The sequence below is a fragment of the Electrona antarctica genome, assembly GCF_951216825.1.
Source record: "Electrona antarctica genome assembly, chromosome: 21".
Lineage (NCBI taxonomy): Eukaryota > Metazoa > Chordata > Actinopteri > Myctophiformes > Myctophidae > Electrona > Electrona antarctica.
Genome location: NC_136802.1, coordinates 753029 through 761012, shown reverse-complemented (window position 1 = coordinate 761012; position 7984 = coordinate 753029). Strand labels below are relative to the sequence as shown.

Below are 7984 nucleotides of genomic sequence, written 5' to 3'. Positions count from 1 at the left end.
GCAGGTTGTATTATTCCATCATCCTTCATACACAGAAGTAGAGTATTAGTATCATCCTTCATACACAGAAGTAGAGTATTAGTATCATCCTTCATACACAGAAGTAGAGTATTAGTATCATCCTTCATACACAGAAGTAGAGTATTAGTATCATCCTTCATACACAGAAGTAGAGTATTAGTATCATCCTTCATACACAGACGTAGAGTATTAGTATCATCCTTCATACACAGACGTAGAGAGTATTAGTATCATCCTTCATACACAGATGTAGAGTATTAGTATCATCCTTCATACACAGACGTAGAGTATTAGTATCATCCTTCATACACAGACGTAGAGAGTATTAGTATCATCCTTCATACACAGACGTAGAGTATTAGTATCATCCTTCATACACAGACGTAGAGTATTAGTATCATCCTTCATACACAGACGTAGAGTATTAGTATCATCCTTCATACACAGACGTAGAGAGTATTAGTATCATCCTTCATACACAGACGTAGAGAGTATTAGTATCATCCTTCATACACAGATGTAGAGTATTAGTATCAACCTTCATACACAGACGTAGAGAGTATTAGTATCATCCTTCATACACAGATGTAGAGTATTAGTATCATCCTTCATACACAGACGTAGAGTATTAGTATCATCCTTCATACACAGAAGTAGAGTATTAGTATCATCCTTCATACACAGACGTAGAGAGTATTAGTATCATCCTTCATACACAGACGTAGAGAGTATTAGTATCATCCTTCATACACAGACGTAGAGTATTAGTATCATCTTCATACACAGACGTAGAGAGTATTAGTATCATCCTTCATACACAGACGTAGAGAGTATTAGTATCATCCTTCATACACAGACGTAGAGTATTAGTATCATCCTTCATACACAGACGTAGAGTATTAGTATCATCCTTCATACACAGACGTAGAGAGTATTAGTATCATCCTTCATACACAGACGTAGAGAGTATTAGTATCATCCTTCATACACAGACGTAGAGTATTAGTATCATCCTTCATACACAGACGTAGAGAGTATTAGTATCATCCTTCATACACAGACGTAGAGTATTAGTATCATCCTTCATACACAGACGTAGAGAGTATTAGTATCATCCTTCATACACAGACGTAGAGTATTAGTATCATCCTTCATACACAGACGTAGAGTATTAGTATCATCCTTCATACACAGACGTAGAGAGTATTAGTATCATCCTTCATACACAGACGTAGAGAGTATTAGTATCATCCTTCATACACAGACGTAGAGTATTAGTATCATCCTTCATACACAGACGTAGAGAGTATTAGTATCATCCTTCATACACAGACGTAGAGTATTAGTATCATCCTTCATACACAGACGTAGAGTATTAGTATCATCCTTCATACACAGATGTAGAGTATTAGTATCATCCTTCATACACAGACGTAGAGAGTATTAGTATCATCCTTCATACACAGACGTAGAGAGTATTAGTATCATCCTTCATACACAGACGTAGAGAGTATTAGTATCATCCTTCATACACAGACGTAGAGTATTAGTATCATCCTTCATACACAGATGTAGAGTATTAGTATCATCCTTCATACACAGACGTAGAGAGTATTAGTATCATCCTTCATACACAGAAGTAGAGTATTAGTATCATCCTTCATACACAGATGTAGAGTATTAGTATCATCCTTCATACACAGATGTAGAGAGTATTAGTATCATCCTTCATACACAGACGTAGAGTATTAGTATCATCCTTCATACACAGATGTAGAGTATTAGTATCATCCTTCATACACAGACGTAGAGTATTAGTATCATCCTTCATACACAGACGTAGAGAGTATTAGTATCATCCTTCATACACAGACGTAGAGAGTATTAGTATCATCCTTCATACACAGATGTAGAGAGTATTAGTATCATCCTTCATACACAGATGTAGAGTATTAGTATCATCCTTCATACACAGACGTAGAGTATTAGTATCATCCTTCATACACAGATGTAGAGTATTAGTATCATCCTTCATACACAGACGTAGAGTATTAGTATCATCCTTCATACACAGATGTAGAGTATTAGTATCATCCTTCATACACAGACGTAGAGTATTAGTATCATCCTTCATACACAGATGTAGAGAGTATTAGTATCATCCTTCATACACAGATGTAGAGTATTAGTATCATTCTTCATACACAGATGTAGAGAGTACAGCTGCTACATAATAAAGAACAGAGCGATGCACACATCATTATCCTATTATGACTGATATAATATTTTGTGTGTGTATCTGTGTGTATCTGCCTCTATACTGTGTCCATCCATCCATATAAAGGACACAGGTCTCATGTAACCACCCGTATAGTCTTTGTTCTATTTCACCCTATAAGGATTTGAGTTAAAATACACACTGTTTTCATTATTTTACACACACATGTAGCAGCACATATAATCCATATAATCTGTATTAGCCCAACATGTGACATATGTTGTTGTTTAAGTAGGTATTATAAATGTTTCTAATCTTTCTACTGTAACTAAGAAGCTCTAGTGGTTGCTAGGCAGAACTGAGGAGGGGGTGGGGCTGTGGGGGCGGGGCTTTAGGTCTCTCCAGAATCTTCCACACACAAAAAAACCCACCAGCCTGAACTTGTCTGGATAAATAGACTAACGGTGCCGCACGCGACGAATATAGCAGATCTACAAGCTTCACAACGCGTCGCACGGCGACGCGTTGTGAGCTTGTAGATCTGCTATATTCGACCTAGTATTTAAGCATCCTTTAATTATTATCCCATCGCCCCGAGCAGGTTGAATAGCATCCATTACATTTAACCTGCATCACGGACTGATGTTTGGAACATTTTAATATTAGAAGCTATAGTCTAAGTCTATATATTATTTTGTGACGATATTTGATTTGATTTTCTTTGTTTTGCTGCTGTCTGGATCAAAGATCTATTGCTGACAATAGGCCGGTCTTGTTTACGCAAATAAATAAATAAATCAGGTCGAAAATAAGAAAATAAATTAAAAAAACAAAAAAAACGTGTCAAATCATAAATCAATAAACACAGATCTCGGTTTTAAAATCCGATATCCTTAATTAACAGTAAATGGAAAGCTAACGGTTTTTCTCTGCGGACAGACAGACAGACAGTGATGCTGATGAGATTTAGATCAAAGGATGTTTGTTTAATTAACATTAATTAGGCTAAATAAGACCGTTACGTTTAGTTATATTATAGGACCGTGTCCTCCTTATAGATATAGATTTAAAAAAGGCTACTCACCATGTTAGTTTAATTGACGGACAGAGAGGTAAATGTTTTAAAGGACGGATGGTGTTGAGGTTACCCTTCCCGACAGTAAAGAGTCGACGCAGTAACTGCGTCTCAACGCTGCGCAGCGCCATATTTATGCACTCCCGGGGGTTGCCAGGTCCCGTGTGCAATTCCAAGCGGAATCAGCCCCGAATAGTAACAATGACCATATAGATATATTATGAGGATTATCATCACAGACAGTCAAATCCTGTAGTTGTCCTTTCTTTGTATTTCTATTTTAGTTCATTTGGTTGATGGTCGTTAGAAGGACGTTGGAGGCGTTCCACATTGTAGTGGCATGAAGGAGCCACGTGACTTTAATCCAGGCTTGTTTGTTCTGGGAATTGTTTTATGCAATTTTCTTGAAACCTTCTGCACACAAACTCTGGACCAACATCTATAAGCCCAGTTTAAGAGAAGTTTGTAAGTGGGAAAATACCCGGCCTAATACATTGTGCTGGCTGATACTATGTCCGCCAGTGGGTGGTGCTGTTTTGCAAGTTATTGGAAGAGGGTGCCTTGTTTCCGGACAGCTGTTTGACATTGTGTAATCAAGTCTCTGGATAGATTGTAATTAGCAGCAGCAGAACTCTAGGTTTTTACACCTAGTTCTGTGTGTGAAGTTCAGACAGATTTCCTTTGTTGTGACACAGCATTGTCTGTGAGTATCTTTTGCATCCTCATGTTTATACTCTGGGACTTCAGTAAAAGAGATTGAACACCTGCTATTTTTGTCCAGAGGTATCTTTCTGTCTGTGTCTCAAAGCAGGAGTTATCTTTCTGTCTGACTGTGTCTCAAAGCAGGAGTTATCTTTCTGTCTGTCTGTGTCTCAAAGCAGGAGTTATCTTTCTGTCTGTCTGTGTCTCAAAGCAGGAGTTATCTTTCTGTCTGTCTGTGTCTCAAAGGCAGGAGTTATCTTTCTGTCTGTCTGTGTCTCAAAGCAGGAGTTATCTTTCTGTCTGTCTGTGTCTCAAAGCAGGAGTTATCTTTCTGTCTGTCTGTGTCTCAAAGCAGGAGTTATCTTTCTGTCTGTCTGTGTCTCAAAGCAGGAGTTATCTTTCTGTCTGTCTGTGTCTCAGCAGGAGTTATCTTTATGTCTGTCTGTGTCTCAAAGCAGGAGTTATCTTTCTGTCTGTCTGTGTCTCAAAGCAGGAGTTATCTTTCTGTCTGTCTGTGTCTCAAAGCAGAGGGCAGAATAGCTCCTTTCGGAACCCTACGTTAAAGTTTCTGACATTTTGATGACTTTACGTAGGGTTCCTTATCATCGACTTCAAGCGACATGGGATGCAATCTGAGTTACCCTTCTCCGACGGATCTCTGCGCTGTGGGTGTGACGCTGACATATTCCAAAAGAAGCATATGAACGCTATAGGAGACAACGAACCCTCTGACCCCCCCCCGCGAACGGCTCAGAAGCCGTTAAGTATTTTTAATGTTTGTACGACCGTTTTGGCAGCTCTCTTCCTTCCTTCCTTGACTTCCTTATTGACATCCTATTGTTGCCTCCATCACCGTGGCTGGCTACCTGCGACAGAGGCAGGAACGCGCAGATAGCCAGTTCCGGCGCTCTGTTGCAGGTAGCCAGCCACGGTGATGGAGGCGGTACAATAGGATGTCAATAAGGAAGTCAAGGAAGGAAGGAAGAGAGCTGCCAAAACGGTCGTACAAACATTAAAAATACTTAACGGCTTCTGAGCCGTTCGCGGGGGGGGGTCAGAGGGTTCGTTGTCTCCTATAGCGTTCATATGCTTCTTTTGGAATATGGCTGAGCTCACACCTTTCATGCAATTCTCTGTGCTCGTTGGGTGTTGTGTCATGGCCGCCCAGCGGCCCAATGCATTTCCAATGGAGGTCACATGGTTTGACCCAACATTGTGTTGTGTGAGGGGGAGGGGCGCCCCTCCCCCTCACACAACACAATGTTGGGTCAAACCATGTGACCTCCATTGGCAATGCATTGGGCGGCCATGACACAACACAACATGCATCCAACGAGCATCCAACGAGCACAGAATTGCATGAAAGGTGTGAGCTCAGCCTAGGTCAGCGTCACACCCACAGCGCAGAGATCCGTCGGAGAAGGGTAACTCAGAATGCATCCCATGTCGCTTGAAGCCGATGATACCGGACCCTACGGGGTAGGGGTCCAAAGGAGCTCAACCCAGGGGGTCCGGAGACGGGCTAAGGGCAGAAGAACATGCATACATTTTTATTTTATTTTTTGCTATTCAGACAGCCAGCAATGAGAAACACTGAGGGGCGCTCTTATCATTCATCATACATCATCATGTCATCTCATGAAAAACTGAATTTATGTGATTGGTTGATTGAATTTATGTCATATTTGGCGGACATTTGACCTAATTTCATGGCAAATATTGAGACGTGTGGAGGCAAAAGCTGTATATAGGAGGGGCTAGCACCCCTCAAAAATGACACAGGCAAATCGACCCATGAAAAAGCTTCTAGGAAAATCTTTGAATTCAGAATGCCCCCTATGTGTCACAGAGACTACATTTGTTTTGGGAGCGTTTTACCCATTGCTGTCTGAATAAAAAAAAAAAAAATTCATTACAATTTTGAGAAATACTGAAATACTATTGCTTATACAGCTTTAACATATTGAGGTTATTGATTGATTGATTGAAATATTTATTAACAGTTTGCAGAATTACAGTACATTTCAAGCACAAACTCAATACAAAGACTTAACTGTGTTAACTGTGAGTGGACGACCCAATTAAGCATTACACTTGTTTACAAGAGGGTCCACCATGTTCAATTCATCAAAACATTTAGAGACGTACAAATAGACACTTCTATATAGTCAAAGAACAGAACAGGAATTCATCATAATGGAGGTAAAAAGGGAAAAGAAAATGAAGGCCCGGCCCTTTAATCTGACCTCATCAAACCCTGTACACTCAAGACATGCTCCATATATGGTCAGACCTCATCAAACCCTGTACACTCAAGACACGCTCCATATATGGCCAGTACATAATTCTTTCCATATGTTGACCAGCCTGTGTCCTCCGTGAGGAGGTGAGCAGTATGGGTTAGCGCCCCCATGAGGAGGGGAGCAGTATGGGTTAGCGCCCCCATGAGGAGGGGAGCAGTATGGGTTAGTGCCCCCATGAGGAGGGGAGCAGGGTGGGTTAGCGCCCCCATGAGGAGGTGAGCAGTATGGGTTAGAGCCCCCATGAGGAGGGGAGCAGGGTGGGTTAGCGCCCCCATGAGGAGGTGAGCAGTATGGGTTAGCGCCCCCATGAGGAGGTGAGCAGTATGGGTTAGCGCCCCCATGAGGAGGGGAGCAGTATGGGTTAGCGCCCCCATGAGGAGGGGAGCAGTATGGGTTAGCGCCCCCATGAGGAGGGGAGCAGTATGGGTTAGCGCCCCAGCCTGTGTCCTCCGTGAGGGGGGTGAGCAGTGTGGGTTAGCGCCCCAGCCTGTGTCCTCCATGAGGGGGTGAGCAGTGTGGGTTAGCGCCCCAGCCTGTGTCCTCCATGAGGGGGTGAGCAGTGTGGGTTAGCGCCCCAGCCTGTGTCCTCCATGAGGGGGTGAGCAGTGTGGGTTAGCGCCCCAGCCTGTGTCCTCCGTGAGGGGGTGAGCAGTGTGGGTTAGCGCCCCAGCCAGCCCGGACAGGAGCCAACCCACATAGCCTAGTCCTTCCACGTGCCAGAATCTGGTTCTCCCAGTCCTGGCAGAGTAGTTCCGGAGCAACGGATTGTGTGGCCTTGCTCATTCCCTGATGGGACTGATCGAGGGTAGCTACTGGGACGTAAGTCGGGATTTGATCAACCCCGGCTGGGCCACCTGAGTGAGGGGTATGATGTTGGTAGACCCGAAACCCCGATGACCTCAGGATACATCACTGAGGATACGTCCCAGGTGATGACCTCAGGATACATCACTGAGGATACGTCCCAGGTGTTGACCTCAGGATACATCACTGAGGATACGTCCCAGGTGTTGACCTCAGGATACATCACAAGGATACGTCCCAGGTGTTGACCTCAGGATACATCACAGAGGATACGTCCCAGTTGTTGACCTCAGGATACATCACAGAGGATACGTCCCAGGTGATGACCTCAGGATACATCACTGAGGATACGTCCCAGGTGTTGACCTCAGGATACATCACGAGGATACGTCCCAGGTGTTGACCTCAGGATACATCACAGAGGATACGTCCCAGGTGTTGACCTCAGGATACATCACTGAGGATACGTCCCAGGTGTTGACCTCAGGATACATCACTCAAGGACTGTCTAAAGAGGACGAGACGCGAAGACTGTACGGGTGACGCCATGTTGCTTATGGTGCTCCATGGAAGGAAAGAAACATGCGCAATGGGCTATATGCAGCCAACACTTCCGCGTTCAGCTTCCTTGGTCTCAACTGCGCATGTTTCTTTCCTTCCATGGAGCACGATAAGCAACATGGCGTCGCCCGTACGGTCTTCGTGTCTCGTCCTCTTTAGACAGTCCTTGACATCACTGAGGATACGTCCCAGGTGATGACCTCAGGATACATCACTGAGGATACGTCCCAGGTGGTGACCTCAGGATACATCACTGAGGATACGTCCCAGGTGTTGACCTCAGGATACATCACTGAGGTT

The 7984-nt window shown here is 43.5% G+C and overlaps 1 protein-coding gene across 1 annotated transcript in view; it reads left to right on the top strand.

Moving 5' to 3' along the window:
• The first annotated feature begins 3808 nt into the window (after nt 1–3808).
• LOC306914648 (ribonuclease inhibitor-like) overlaps nt 3809–7984 on the top strand; it is a 43412-nt gene continuing 39236 nt past the window's right edge. The window contains exon 1 of the mRNA XM_079491795.1: nt 3809–4017. The gene's annotated coding sequence lies outside the window, so the exon portion shown is untranslated. The remainder of the gene's footprint in view (nt 4018–7984) is intronic.